Below are 16,019 nucleotides of genomic sequence, written 5' to 3'. Positions count from 1 at the left end.
ACATAAGTAACTAACCACCATCTCCCTCGCCCCCAGCCTGACTCTTTGTAACCTCTTTCCCCCCTTACGGCTGCTCTAAACGAAGGGAATGGGCATGAGGTTATGATTTCGTATGATCTGCCCTGGGAACGCATCCTCTACGGAAAGGATTTTCTGGACTCTGGGTAGCCTAGGATCATCCCACCCCACCCCTACCTGCCGGTCACCTCTGGGAAACCAAGCTGTCAGGTGAATGAAAGACAGGAGAGGTGTCTAGGGTCAAGCAAAGGGATTTCCCCGTAGGAGCTACTGCCAATGCCACCCCCTTCCCATCATGTACACTTGACTTCCAAGGGAAGGGAGGCGCTTTGAGCATTCTGTTTGTCTGGTTGCTTAGTTTCTTCCTGCCAAGGGCTTAAAGTTAGTACCCAAAAAAGACCCCTACACAAATAAGAAACATTGCTTAATATGACAACAGTGACAATGAATATAAGGAATGGAAAGAAGAGAAATTTATCATTTCATCTGGGGCTGTCTTGTTCAACACTCCCCCCTCCCACTGCCAGCATCATCACCAAACCTAGGCTTTATTTTTTAGTAAGTGTGTGAAGTTCCTCTGAAGCAGTAAGAAAGTCAAGGCCAGACAGAGTTCAGATCCACTTAAGAAATGCTGCATTCTTATTTCACCCTTTCATATCTTGGAGAATCACAATGCATATTTTAAACACACAAACTTCTCTGAGAAGTGACCCAGTAAATAAACTTGGCTGTTTGACTCTGTTGCTAGTCCAGGAGCCCTTCCCTGCCCTGGCACCCCACACTCCATACCCTTGACATTTCACATAAGAATCATGTCAACCATAAAATTAAAGTCTATGAAATACTTAAGGAAACAATGCTCTAATAATTAATTCTCTAAAGCTGATCACTATTTAGGGAACTAACTCCTAATCCTCATTCTGCACAAAACCAGCAGGCCCCCTTTAGGCACCAGAATGGTGGGGAGTGCACAGACTTAGCTGTGCACTGTCCCAGACATGCTCTTTTAACTTCTAACCTATCCAATTAATGATTATGAGCCTATACAACGAGAATCCATTTTTACGGACAGAGATATATAAAGAATGTGGAATCCGATATATTTGCAGAAAGAAACCCAAACTCAAAACCAAGCCTAGATAGGACATGACAGAGTCAAAAGACCGGTTTCAGAAACACATTCTCTCTTTCCACAGTTCTACAGAAATCTAAGTGACAGATCTTTTCCATCAACCTGTTATTTCCTACCTCACAGAGTATTACAAAAGTAGCCACTTGTCTCCGTTAGTAGAACCCACAAGATCCACATCTATAATATAAAATTGTTAAACTACAGAGAAATCTGGTAAATATGAACAATTCTTTTCATGGAAGATTGAAAACCACATCCCTTGAAGACTCAATGTTGGGAGAATTTTCCAGCAGGAGTGCTTTTAAAATTATTTCCGTGACCCCCTAAAAGATGGCCAAAGAACTGCATAAGACAGGGGAATAAGTGTACTTTTATCTAGCATATGTAACCTCCAGGAGCTTCTAGAACAAGGAAGTGGGGCTAAGTGCACAAGGCTCATGGTTCTAGGAGCCTAAAATGTCCACCAGAAAAGGGTCTGATAAAGATGAAAACTTTTAGAAGGATTTGTGCTTCTGACTATGACAAGTTCCCTTGTGTCTGCCACTAATAACAACCAGAACTGCCAGGTTTTGGAGGGAAGAAAAAGTAATCTGTTTAGAGGATTCCAAGAGCTACCAAAGTGATGAGCCAAGATCACGGGGAGAAAAAAACTCAAGATATTTGCTGCTTTATAATCATCACTGGGATGAAAAGCTACAAAGCTAACTGGCTAAGGAAAAGAGCAAAGATCTTATATAATCTTTCCTATGCAATATCTACCAATCAGTCAAAAATCACAAATGCAAGGACAGGACTCAAAGACCCCAAGAGGGAAAAAGGATAATAGAAACAGATTCACATAATACGTCAGAATTATCAGCCGAGGCTTCTAAAATAACTAATATTACTATGTTCAGCAAAACATGTGAAAGCTGATGAACTTCAGCAGAAAACTGAAATCTGCGAGAAAACAATCAAGTGTAAATTCTAGAATTGTAAAAGTCACACCTGAAATCAGTAACTCGGTAAGCGGGTTTAACAGCAGCCTAAGCAGAGCTGGAGGAAAAACTCAGCTGCGTCCCCACCCTGAAACCCAACAAGAAAAGACAGAGAAGAGGAGAAGAGACATGTGCGTCATGGTAAAAAGTCTACATGTGTAACTGAGATCCCAGAAAGAAAGAGGAAAGAAAGTGGACCTGCAATTTTATTTAGAAAGTGAATAAAAGTTCTGAAGGCTGAAGAAAGACAACAAGCCACAGTTTCAAGAAACACTATCCTATCCAAGTAAATTACAACAAAGGAAGTCATTCCTCGGCATATCATGGGAGAGCTGCTAAAACCAACAGCAAAGGCAAAAGATAACCTTTCCTGAATAGGATTAATAATAAGATTTACACATGATTTTCGAACAGAAAAGAGAGAAGTCAGAAGACAAAGGACTACTGCGACACAAATTACCTTGTCTCAGCTACCAATCCCAAGGGGACAAAGTACCATGTACCAACTACCAATCCCAGGGAAGCCTCCCAACACTTCTGCCCACTGCATCCTGGTACCAGAGTCTCCAAGGAGCACAACGCTGCCAGGCCCTGGATGGAACAGCACTTTGCTTACGTAGAGTAGAGACAGTAAGATCAGCTTCAAGAGTAGGCATCAGTGCCCCATGGCCAGGAGGTCTCTCCCAGCAGGTGACACAGGGCACTTTGCCTACACACACCCCTCTCATGCCACAGTGGATGGAGCTCTGTCCCCTCCCTGAGGAGGAGAGAGGTACACTGGGGTTGGCGAGGTGCCATACGATACATGTGCCTTACGCAGAGTAAAAGAGAAGCCTATGAGCAGAAAACAGGGGAAAATAGCCTCACACAAGGCAACAAGCCCAGCACAGGCTGTGTGGGCTCTTTATCTCTTGGTAGGGAAGTATTCCAAGCTGCAGGCCTACTCTGACGCAGCTGAGTGGGGGCTGAAACGTGCATGCACAAGACTGCCTTTCCCAACAAATATCACCCTTTAAATGCTGAAAGAAAATAACTGTCACCCCAACTGACCACCCTGTGAAAATATTCTTCCCCCAAAAACCAAAGATGAGACAAAGAATATTAAAATAACCTGTCATCAACGGGACTGTTTTAAAAGGAATACTGAAAGAAGTTCTTCAGGACGGGACAAAAGGGAACTAATCTCAGAGGAAAGCCCAGAATGCAGGAGGGAATGAAGACCCACAGAAAGAGTATGTATGTGGGCAAATTTAAATGAATATTTGCTATACAACAATAACAACGCCTTGTGGAATTTTAAATGTAAGTTTAAATACATGAAAATAACGTAAAAGAGGGAAGGAACCTTGTGAAGAAAACAGTGAAAGAACCAATTCCTTCACACACTTATAAATCAAGGAAGTATGCTTTTGTCACGTAGAGTAAGCAAAAGGAAGAGTAAAATATACGCGTGTGTATTTAACAACTGATAAAAGAGAAAAAAATGGAATAAAGAATGCTGATATGACCACAGAAAGAAAACAAAGGAAAAATAACAAATCCACCATCAAAATGGGAGATTTAAATACACTTCTTTCAGTAACTGATAAAACAGATTTAAAAAGTGAAAATACAGGAAATTTAAACAAACTTGACTGATTGGCATGTATAAAGCACTGAGTTCAACAACTGCAGAGTGCATATTTTTCCAAGTTCTCACAGAGCATTGTAAAGTTAACCTGTATGCTATCTGCCGGCCCATAGAGGAACTTCCAATGAATTCCAAAAATCTGAAGCCATGCAGAATATGTCCTCTGACTTCAGTGGAATCACATGAAAAATCAATATACAAGATACAGATTAATACCTCAAATGCTTGGAAATTAAGCAATACTCTTATAAATAACTAAGGGATCAAGAAGAAATCGGAGCGGAAATGAGGAAATACGTGTAGTAGGAGATTGTGAGGATACGGCATGTCAGGAATAGGCTGCTGCCAGAGTAGTCCTTGCTGGGAATCAGAGCTCTGAGGACATAGATCAGAAGAGAAAAGGGCTGAAAACCAGTGACTTATGTAACCATCTCAAGGACACAGGGGTAGAGGTAGGGTGCCTGGCTGGCTCAGTCGGTAGAGCACACAACTCTTGTTCTGAGGTCATGAGTCTGAGCTGCGTGTTGGGCATGAAGCCCACTAAAAAATAAAAAGAAATTTTTTAAAAAAGGACATAGGGATAAAAAGTGTAGTAAATTCAAGAAAGGTAGAAAGAAAAAATACGTCTAGGACAGAAAAACTGATGAAATAGAAAGATGTAGTAAAATCAAGAAAGCCAAAAGCTGTTCCTTTGAAAAGACAAATACAACCGACAAAGAAGCAATACAGCAAACACCACTGATCAAGAGTAGAGAAGGTACGCATTTCCAATACTGGACCGCAAAAGGGGTGTATCACTACAGATCCTACAAATAATCAAGAAACAGGAAGAGAATATTTGTGAACAATTTTGTGCAAACACATTTGAAATTTCAGCCAAGGCACATTCCCAGAAAAATACAATTTACAAACTGGCATAAGAAGAAACAGAAACTCTAAATAATCCTATATTTATTAAAGAAATTGAATCCATAATCTAAAACCTCTCCACAAAGAAAACTCTAGTCTCTGAGATGTTCATTGTCAAGATGCACTGAACGTTTAAGGAAGAAATTAACTATTTTAAACAAAACTTCTAGGGACTAGAACAAAAAAGGGAACACTTCCCAACTGATTTTATGAAGACAGTATAATCTTATTACTAAAAAGACCTGGCAAGGAAACTACAAGTAAAGAAATCATAGGCCAAGCTCTCTCATGAGCAAAGTTGCAAAAGTTCTAAACAAAAGGGTAGCAAGTCAAATTCAGCAATATAAAAATAGTACACCACAGCAAAATTGGTCATATTCTGACTCTTAAATGAGTCAGTTTAACATTTCAAAGTCAATCAATGGAATTTTCAAAAATCATTTGATCAACTAAAAAGATACAGAAAAACCATGTGGTAAGTCTCAATATCCAAGCATAATAAAATGCAGTAAACTGAAAATGGAACATAATTTTCTTAGTCTGCAAAAGGTGTCCACAAGAAAATCTACATCAAACATAATACTTAATGACAAAATACTTAAAGGTTTTCTCTTCATATTAGGAACAAAACAATGATGTTCCCCTCACCATTTCTAATGAACAATGTACTAAAGATCCTAGCCAGCACAAGAAAACAAAAGAAATATTATTCATAGACAGGACTGTGTGCATAACAGATCCAAAAGAACCAGTAAACAAACTTAGATTACTAGATCAGCAAGGTCACTAGATACAAATTCAATATACAAAAGCACATCGTATTTCTATTCATTAGCAATGAAAATGAGAAAATTAAATGGTATGGTAACATAACAGCACCAAAAAAAATCAACACCTGAAAATAACCCAAATAGAAAATGTAAAAAGCTACTCAGAATATTACAAAATATCACTGAGAAATTCAAGACAATCTAAGTAGTAAAATAGACAGATATACTATTGGAACAGATTTAAGTATTTAATATTATATACTGAATATGTATATTTTCTCCAGACTGAGCTAAAGATTCCATATTCAATATACCAGCAGGTGTGTGTGTGTGTGTGTGTGTGTGTGTGTGTGCGTGTGTAATGAACAAGGTGATTCTAATGTTAAAGGCCAAAACAGTCTTGAGGAAAAAGAACAGGGTTGGAGGATTTTCAACACCAGATATCAATGTGTGCTATAAAGCTGCAATAAGTAAAACAGTATGGTACTGGCACAAAGATAGACGATACAATGGAATGAAAGAAACACAGACATATACATCACACACACACACACACACACACACACACACACAGAAAAAGAAAGAGAAACTTGATTTATGACAAAAGTATCACTTCATAGCAGCGGAGAAAGGCTGATCTCACTAAACAGGTGCTGGGTTAACAGGATATCAATATGAAAAAATGCATCGTTAACCTCTATCTCATACCAAGCATAAAAATATATTCGAGATGGATCATAAGTCTAAATATGAACAGTAAGAGTGCTTTAGATTACTTAAACCAGATGCAAAAACACTAATTCCAAAAGAAAACAATGATAAATTGAGTTACATTAAAATTAAGAATTTCTGTTCATTGTTAAATACTGTAAGAGAGTAAAAAGGCATGTGGAGAGTAGGAGAAAATATCTGTATGCATATTTCCCATAAAAGATTTGTCCAGAACACATATTTTTTTAAAAACCTTCAAATCAATAAGAAAAACATAAATGACCTACAAAAACAGCCAAAAGATTTAAACAGGTGGGGCACCTTGGAGGCTCAGTCAGTTAAGTGTCTGACTCTTGGTTTTAGCTCAGGTCGTGATCTCATGGGTCCTGAGGGTCCATGCGCTCCGCATGGAGTCTCCTTGGGATTCTCTGCCTCTCCCTCTCCCTGTGTACCCCGCCCCCAAACAAACACATAAATGAACAAATAAGATTTAAACAGTTTCTTTACAAAGTAGGGTATTTAAATGGCCAATAAATATATAAAAAGGCCGTTCACTCATCTTCAGGAAAAATCAAATTACATCATGGTAAGGAATCACAACACACCACCAGAGTAGTGATATTTAAAAGACTGACACTGGGACAAAATAAGTCTCGTCTACCACTGGGGTGAGCATAAATTCACGCAATCACGTAGGAACACTGTTTTTGCATTATCTCCTAACACTGAGAACATGCAAATCCTCTTGCCTAGCAATTCTCCTCCTAGGATACATGTGTTTACGTGCCCGCTCAAAAAAAAAAATATACAGAAGTTTCTGGCAGTCATAGTTAAAAACTGAAAATGTTCATCTATCGCAAAAGAGACAGATGCACCGTGAGTTGTGATATATTCATACCACAGACAAATAGCATTGAAAACGAATGAACTGCAACCACGTGTAACAAAACGGATGGTTCCTACCAACATAACGTAGGCAAAGGAATTAAACGTGGAATATATATGGCATGATTTCATTTATTTAAACTTGACGAATTTGCGTGTCATCCTTGTGCAGGGGCCAAGCTAATCTTCTCTGTGTCATCCCAAATTTAGTATAAAACTTCAAAAGTAGGCAAAACCAATCAATGGTAGCAGAAGTCAGGAAAACAGTTTGGTCCTTTGGGGAGGAAATGATTAAAAATGAAGCCAGTGAGGTTGGGTGGGGAAAGCAGAGTCAACAGATGGAGAAAGGCCGACTCCTGGGGTCACTGCTGAAACACTTCACCCAAGCACACCTGACTCTACTTCCCTCTACTGCTGGACCTCTGAATTCCACGAGACCCTAGTTTCACATAAGTTGTTGCCTCTTGCACCAGGTCTTGACCTCTGCCCGGAAACCAGCTCCTGCTAGAAATGGAGACGTGGGAAGGTGGGTTTCTCTCCATGTATGAAGGTGAGAACAGAGTGATCGACAGATCACAATAGAGACAGGATTTTCAATCCAGCTGTGGGAAGGTTCTATGCTTCCATGGGCCCTATTTGAAAGCAGAAGCTTGGGTAGGGAGGGATCTAGTTTGTGACATGGACTGGATTTGGTGCGGCTGCAGTAAGCTAATGCTTTCTCCATCGATACCTCCAAACCTGCTCCGTATCTCAGGTCCTTCCCCTTGAATAACCTACTCAGGTGGGACCAACAGTCTCATTTTTAGATATTATAAATCCAATCCAAATGAATATGGAAACACCTATCATACAGCTACATCAAAACATCTCCCCTTGTGTTGATGGGTTGAATTATGTTTCCCCAAAAAGAGATATGTGGAAGTCCTGACCCTCAACATTTCAGAATGCGGCACTATTTGGAAATAGCGTTGTTGTAGATGTCGTTAGTTAAGATGCGGTCATCCTGAAGGATGGTGGGCCCCTGATCCAATGTGACTGGTCGCAGGAAGACGTCGCCATGTGATGGTGGAGACAGAGACAGAGGGGATGTGTCTACAAGCCAAGGAATGCCAAGGACATTTTCGGCGACACCAGAAGCTAAGACAAAGAAGGGAACGGATTCTCCCCTGGAGCCTTGGAGAGAGCATGGCCCTGCCGACATCTTGACTTCGGACTTCGGGCCTCCAGAATTGTGAGAGAAGGAATTTGTGTTGTTTTAACTGCCACCCTGCCCCCCACCCAGTTGGTGGCTCTTTCGAGAGCAGCCCTGAGAAACTAATACACCTCCCACTGCTCAGGCCTATTCTGCCAGTTCCTCAGACTCACAGCAGGGAAGCGTTTGATGTGTAATGAGCATTTACACATCAAAGCGGTCACCTGGTGGATTTTCCGGCTTCTTCTGTTCCCCTTACACAGCACACTGCTCTGTCTCCGGAGTACTCCTGCTCTCCTGCCCAGGCAGTCAGGCCCCTGGTCTCCCCGTCAGCAAGAGCGCTGCCAGCGACCTGGGCCACAATCACACAGGAGCTGAGCGATCTTGGGCGGTGGGGGCGGGGAGCGGTCAGGCACTTTGTTCATTCTCCTGCTTGTTCTTTGGCTCCTGAATGAGAAAGTGAGTTCCAAAGCATGGATGGGGTCAGAGGGTCATAAAGAGAGACAGAAGAAGGTGACCATGCTGCTTACACAGCATGACATGAGGAACTCAAAAGCTCTTCCTCCAACCTGTTTCCTCGAGGGCCTGACATGCCACCATTAGGTGACAGAGTTACAGGCCCCGGGTATAATGGGCAGGCGTGGGGCAGGGGACATCTTATCAGACAACCCAGCTGAGGGACTGGTCGGTGGGGTGGGTTCCTACGGGCAGCCTTGGCTGGGGGACCCCAAGAAGACCGGAGGAGAACGGGGAAGACATGGGAGCAGCCAGCAGCTTTGGTGGTGCGGAGAACGATTCTGCAAAGGAATCTGGAGAATCAGAATCCTGGCAGGGATCCATCCGCAGATTAAGTTGGAGAACTTCACTTTTAGGTGAAAGAAAGGAGCAGGGAGGCCTGTTTTTCTGAAATTTGCCAAATATGCTCAGGGTGGGAGCAAGGGGGCTTCAATTTAACTCAAAACACATTTCTTGAGCTCCTCTTAAGCTCAAGATACTACACTGAGGTTTAGCTACTAAAGGATGATCTTAAAGGATGAGCAGATATAGCCCCTGCCCTTGAGATGACCCTTTCTATCCAGCAGGGGAGCCTGAGTCCTATTTGTAACTCAGGATGTGAGGCAGAGGGACCCAAGCACCACTGAGAAGTCCAGACAACAGCTAATGCTTATACTGAGCGCTCAGCACCGTTTATGTCTACTCATTCCTTTTACGCTCACCACCACGCCCTTGTGTTATCATGATCCTTTTATAATGGAGACCAGAGAGGTTAAGTTACCTGCCCAAGGAGCCCAGCCTGCAGGCAAACTGGCAGAGATCTGAATATCTATAGTCTGTCTCCTGAGGCTGCGTGCTAAACACTGGACTAACTCTTGGGGAGTACTGCTCTGGCTGGCAGGAGTGGGGGAGTTGGGAGAGTTCCAACAGCAGAGAATGTCCCCTGAGAGGCGCTTTGAGGCAAGGGTAGGTAACACGGGCCCTCCAAACCATGGCGAGGGAGGGTCTCCCTCTTCACGACTGGGACCCTCAGTGGCACCCGGCATTTAAACACAGCCTGCCTTAGAGAAAACCAATAAATAAATGATCAATTGCCAAAGTCCCTTCTATCTCGCAGACCATGAATCCACACGGTGGAGAAAGCAAAAGCCATGGGGCCATAAGGGAGCCTGTGGTCCCTCTTCCAAGACAAAGAAAGCTGAAAGGTCAACAAGGACATTGTGGAGGCTACCATAAGGATGAATCTGAAGAACGAATCACGGAAGCTGCCGATCGAATTGACTTCAAGTAATACCGTCAGCATCAGAAAATTGTTAGTGTCTGTTACCCCTGGCCCTTTTTCCAGGGTTAACCCTTCCAGGCAAGTGTTACACTGCAAACGTTTGATGTTAGAGGATTTTGTTGGGGTGTGCAGTGAGAACAAACGCAACATCACCCCATGTTAAAAGCGTGGGTCCAATGTTTGGCAAAATGCATCGATAAGGGCATTGTGAAGATAAATGGCTGGAAGGAAAGACAGAAAACCAGAGAATGTGACTCCCCCTCAGCACCGTTTGGTCTATGACCAGCTCTGGTTTGCAGAGGGATAGGGACTGTTAGTTCTTTATTTTTCCTACTGGGTCGAGGGCCCAGTACCACCACAGGGCTGACTTTAGCTCCAACTCTTTATTTAGTAAAACGAAAACTCCATGAACATTCTGGCACTAGGAGGCATGAGTTGGCTCCTCCAAACGGAGACCTCTGCTATTTAGGGACTCTACAAAACAGAAAAATGTGTATTACCAAATAACTATTTAGAGAAAATATTGAAAAAAAAAAAAAAAGATCGAGAGAGAACTGTTTGTTTTAATATGGTCTGTTTACAATGCATTATTACTGGACTGCAGAGTGTGTGCTAAGGGAACAAAAATGCATTTGCATTTTTTCAGGGTCAAAATAGCCATGTTCAGACGGCACACAGCAATCTCTCTTACAGTTATTTTTCTTCTCTTTTTCTGGCATTTGATAGATTCTAGAAGTTCATCTAACTTGACCTTTGGCTAAACTGCCCTTATTGCTGCGAAAATATATTCTCCCTCAAACGAGGCCTCCTTCTGCAGTCAGGAGTCAGTTTCCCGAAGCCAACGGTCCTCAAACTTTAATTTGCACCAGAAATTCCCAGAGGGTTTGTGAAAGCACACACAGGGTCCCATCCCTAGATTTTCTGATTTCGTAGGTCTGGGGTGGGGCCCAAGCCATCTCCTTTCTTCCAAGTTCCAGTATCAGGTGATACAGATGCTGGTGGTCCGAGGCCCACACTCTGAGACCCCGCTGGGGTCTATGTGCAGGGCAGGAGTGTGCAGTCCTGTCCATGCTGAGATGACCGGGAGAGGAGACTGAGCAGACTATCTGACTGTCCCTGGAACACAGGGCCCTTCCTTCTCCTGTGGTAACGGGATCTACGACAGCTCTCTGGTATCCAATACAGCCAGGAAGACAGAACCAAGCTAGAGATGAAGAGAATCAGTGCTGCTGGCAACGCTGGGACCCCTGCATCCAGCTGAACCCCGGTTATGTGAGCCAGCGGATTCGCGTTTTCACTAAAGTAGGCTGGGTTATTTATCCTTCTCAAGAAAAGAATCCTGAATTGGTCACCTACTCTCTGGATGTTTATAGCATGGGGTCCTTCCACTTCTTTCGTTCTCCGAACCCTCACTGTTGCCAAGGGAGGGTCTCCAGCACAAGGAAGTCATGCTACTGTGTCTACTATCTAGTCACCTAGTTTCTTTTCTCAGTAATTAACTGAGAAAAGGATCTCAGGAACTTCTCCCACACACAGTCATGCTACCCAACCTTGAGCTTCATTTTCCTGGCTGTAAGCATATCCACTTCTCTGCTTCACTCCCTGGGTTACTTACACTCGGGAGCACAACACAGTGCAAATATATGTCAAAGGCAGGAGCACAACACAGTGCAAATATATGTCAAAGGCAGGAACACTGAATATCACCTTATTCCAATAAAGTGCAAGGGCTCTAACTACTATGCTTTGCATTCTTGATGCAAACTGTTTGGTGAAAAACACTAATAAAGTTAGCTTTTGAGCATATCTGAGGTTTCTATAATTGCAAAGTTTTGTCATTGATCCAGGGACCCTTTTAGCCAAACCGTATTGCTAAGAACATCCTGGCACATCCTAGAATTTGGGATGATTACCCTAGCAATCCCATACCACATGAGTAGGTGCCCACAAATGTGGAAGATCCCAAGCATAGTATGTTGTATCCTGGAGGGACTTAATAACACGAAATTCAATTGATTGCCATTTAATCATTAAATAAGCATGTCCTTGGTGTCCACAAACGATTTCCACATGGAATTCTAAGTACACAGTGGCATAAAAAACAAATATCATCCTTTTCTTAAGGAATAATGCAATTTAATAAAAAAAGACCAAAATACTAACTAAACAATTGGAAAGTATGAACAAAGGCAGGACTACTGTTTTTTAACACAGTACCAGAGCGCATATGACCAAATCAATGCATTCTTCAAATATTCTAAAGAGGTTCCCTCCGTTTACTTTGGAATTTTTTTTTGGAACTGTCTGCATAGACAACCTACCACCATTCATATTTGCAACGGACACAGTTGGTGGCCTGCCCCATTCGCATTTCATCCCTGTCATCAGAACCCCTATTTTGTTATGGAAGGTAATGTGTTCCTATTCAGGTCATGTATGGGTCACAAGTGGTCTGATTCAGTTGTGACAAGCCTATCTCCCGCTTTCCCAGCATTCTTGCAGATGGGATGGCAGTGTGACCAGTGAAACCAGAGCAATCATTGGTTTTCCTGTTAAATGAGGAACACGCTGGCTTAGCTCCTTGCTCTTATGCTTTTTTCCGGCCTCAAACATAGGAGTGATGCCTGAGGACAGCACAGCCATCCTGTGACCCTGGGGCAGCAGTCCCTGAGTAAAAGACCAACAAAAGAATTGCAGCCAATACCAGCACTGACACCATGGAGCAGCTGAAATCCATGCCAGCAGCCGGAAACTTCTTAATACGTCAGAAAAAAGGAATCCGTTTCCTTTAAGCCATTGTAAGTGGATTTTTATGTTACTTGAAGCTGCCCACAATATTGTAAGTGACAGAACAATAGTCTCATTTTTTTTAAGTAGGCCCCACACCCAGCACAGAACCCAATGCGTGGCTTGACTCACGACCCTGAGATCGTGACCTGAGCTGAGATCAAGAGTCAGACACCTAACCTACTGAGCCACCCAGGCGCCCCTATAGTCTCATTTTTTTATTTATCAGGTGATTCCCCCAAACACATTCCCAAAACTTTAGTTCAAATTTCTTTAGGTTGTTGCCAGAACGTATATCCTCCCTCGAAGTATCCTGAGGGCAGCAAAAGGAACGTATTGCCAGCCCTTAAGGCAGTTTTATAAGAAAATTTTGAGATGTTTTAAAATATGGCAATTTTGTGATACTGAGTGGCAGCACTAAATGGAACACTCCTCTAGTTAAAATATTTGGTTCAAAAAAGAGTCATTTGAGTCCCATCTCTGACATGTTATAACTAAAACCAAATGCTGATTAAAGCTATAGTAAGAAGATCAAGGAGTATAATTATTAATTACCCTCTTAGCTTCAGTTGTTTTCAAGAAAAATATTTAATTAGCTTAAAACCATCTGTGAAGGTTGTTGACTTAATTTGGACTCTGGTTTATTTTCATTCTCTCTTCACAGCAAACGTTGAAAATCATTTTGGGGTTAACGTCCAATATAACCTGTGTTTTAGGTTTTTATCAGGAGATTCTAAAATGTTGCTAGATGAAGCTAGTTTGATGTTCTATATAATTTGTCACACAATTTTATCCTAACCACGTGGTTTTTTTCTTATTAGTGCAGAAATTGAATTGGTCACAGATATTTTGGGAAATATAAAATGAATTTTGAAGATGGATCACTCCACACTCTCATCAGAGCTATCACCAAGGAGTAAGTTTTCAAATAACAAAACAGTAGAAAATTTAGAGCTGTAATGGCAAAGAGTAACTCTAAATAAATTCTTCAAGTGGTAGAGTCATACGGAAACCTTCAAACAACCAGAAAAAAAGTACTCATCTGGTCTCAAGGTGCGGGACAACTAAGCACAAAATTAAAAGAAGAAACTTTGGAAGAGATTAAGAAATATGAGTGGATTATGAAAACACTGAAACTTCTGGGAAGCAGGAATTACCAAAAATTAAGAGTTAATAATAACTCGGAAAACAATTTGTAACAAATAAATTAGACAGGAAAGAAAAACACGATATGGTATTTTAATCAAGGAAAGCACTAGGCAAGGCCACGAGTGTGAACTGTAGCCGAGAAGAAGAAATACAAGTTAGCAACAAGCATTTGTTTAATAAATGTCAAACACCAGGATAGCGCAGTGACCAAGGAGCTCCCCCACCTACAGCTGATAAGAACAGGTGAGGTGTAAGAAGCTTAGATGAGCACCAGCTGATGCATGCATGTGCTGAATCACTATATTGCACACCTGAAAGTAATATAACACCCTATATGAACTAACCAGAACTGCAATAAAAACCTTTAGGGGCGCCTGGGTGACTCAGCCAGTTAAGAGTCGGCCTTCGGGGGAGGTCATGATCGCAGGGTCCTGGGATCGAGTCCCGCATGGGGCTCCCGGCTCAGCGGGGAGCCTGCGTCTCCCTCTGCCCCTCCCCCTGCTTGTGCTCTCTCTCTCTCTCTCTCTCTCTCTAAGAAATCTTAAAAAAAAAACTTTAAAAAAAGGTATAAAGATTTTATTTACATTATATAGCTAACTATTGGGAGAACTAAGAAAAATAACACAGCACCGCCCGCTTACCCAGGGGGAATATGTTCCCAAACGGCCCAGGGGACGGACGCCTGAAGCCACCCGGCCCCGCACAGACTAGGTCTTTTCCTCCACATACACACCTGCTTTATAAACCAGGCACAGTAAGAGATCACCAATAGCAAGAATAAAATAGAAGGCTCAGAACAAGACGGTAATAAAAATTACAGGCCTGTGGTCGCTCTGAAAATACCTCCCTGGACCGTACTCACCCCGCTTCCCGGGAGGACGCAGCAGGCCTTCCTGGCGAGATGACGTCAGGCGAACGACACAGGCGCCCTGACACAGCGTTAGGCTCCTATTGACCGTCTGCAGATTCGTCAGGAGGAGGATCGTCTGTTTCCGGTGGGCGGGAACCGAAACCGAAGAAAGCGAAACTGCGGATAGCCAAGCGGCAGATACCGGCGAAGGAGTGCGCAAGCCACTACAAGCGAGTACTAGGGAAAAGGAACGGCCGATGACGTGACGACCTGTGATCCCTTTCGTCAACAGGCGTCAAAAGCTACTCTGTAAAGAAATAATGAATTAAAAACGTAATGTGAAGTTGGGTTCTAAAAACAAGCAGTAGAAGAACAACAGAGAAATGGATTTGAATGATCAGAAGGAAGACATACATTCACATACACATGCAAAAAAATTTCAAAAAGCAAGATTTAAAAGAGAAAAAAGCTCCCCAAGGAGTCCCCTTTGTCTCTCTCTCTCCCTTGCTCTCAGTGTGTGCCCTGGAGACCCCCATCACCGTTCCTGTCTCATTTTATACTTCCTTGGCTAGCAGTCCACTACAATATATCAGTTATGCTATAATGGGCCGCTGTGCGTTTGCTCCACCATAATGTCCACTGCTTGGCATGGATCAGCGATCCGTTTGAGATCTTCGGACGTGCCTGAATCAATCTTTCAGTTAATGAAAGAAATTGTTTAGTCTGCCTAACCCTTGAGTTAGGGCAATGAAGAAACCTGTAAAGATCTGTTTTGTATCCCAAAATGGTGTTCCCTTGCAACAAGCTTCATTGTGTGAATTGTGGTCCTCTTTTTGTAAAACTGAAAGGGAAAGTTTGAAATTAAGCAAAATGAATGAGGTAAAAACAAAAATCTGTAAAATGTGCTCTAACCACATTGGTTATATATGTATGTTTATGAATGTGTATATGGATGTTTGCTCCTTCATAACTTATGTACAACATAGCTTTAAGTGATAAATACTCTGTAGTTAAAATATAATAGAGATTAGGGTAAGTTATCCAAATTTCAGTTTTTGAGAGGGGCGGAGCAAGATGGCAGAGGACTAGGAGACCTGGATTTCATCTGGTCTCAGGAATTCAGCTGGAAAGGGATCAAACCATTCTGAACACCTACGAACTCAACAGGAGATCTAAGAAAAGAATAGCAACAACTCTGAACAGAAAAGGGACCACTTTCTGGAAGGTAGGAC

The 16,019-nt window shown here is 42.3% G+C and overlaps 1 long non-coding RNA gene and 1 pseudogene across 1 annotated transcript in view; both read right to left on the bottom strand.

Moving 5' to 3' along the window:
• Positions 1-7,159: 7,159 nt before the first annotated feature.
• LOC112817343 (U6 spliceosomal RNA) lies at positions 7,160-7,260 on the bottom strand (annotated as a pseudogene).
• A 7,549-nt stretch (positions 7,261-14,809) lies between these two features.
• LOC141370704 (uncharacterized) overlaps positions 14,810-16,019 on the bottom strand; it is a 56,204-nt gene continuing 54,994 nt past the window's right edge. Inside the window, exon 4 of the long non-coding RNA XR_012374972.1 lies at positions 14,810-15,094. This is a non-coding gene — a long non-coding RNA (uncharacterized lncRNA). The remainder of the gene's footprint in view (positions 15,095-16,019) is intronic.

The sequence above is a fragment of the Callorhinus ursinus genome, unplaced genomic scaffold (assembly GCF_003265705.2).
Source record: "Callorhinus ursinus isolate GAN/ISIS: 27379988/994484 unplaced genomic scaffold, GSC_fseal_2.0 scaffold43, whole genome shotgun sequence".
In the NCBI taxonomy this organism is placed as follows: domain Eukaryota; kingdom Metazoa; phylum Chordata; class Mammalia; order Carnivora; family Otariidae; genus Callorhinus; species Callorhinus ursinus.
Note: the sequence above shows the minus strand (reverse complement) of the source record. Positions and strands in the feature narration are given on the sequence as shown.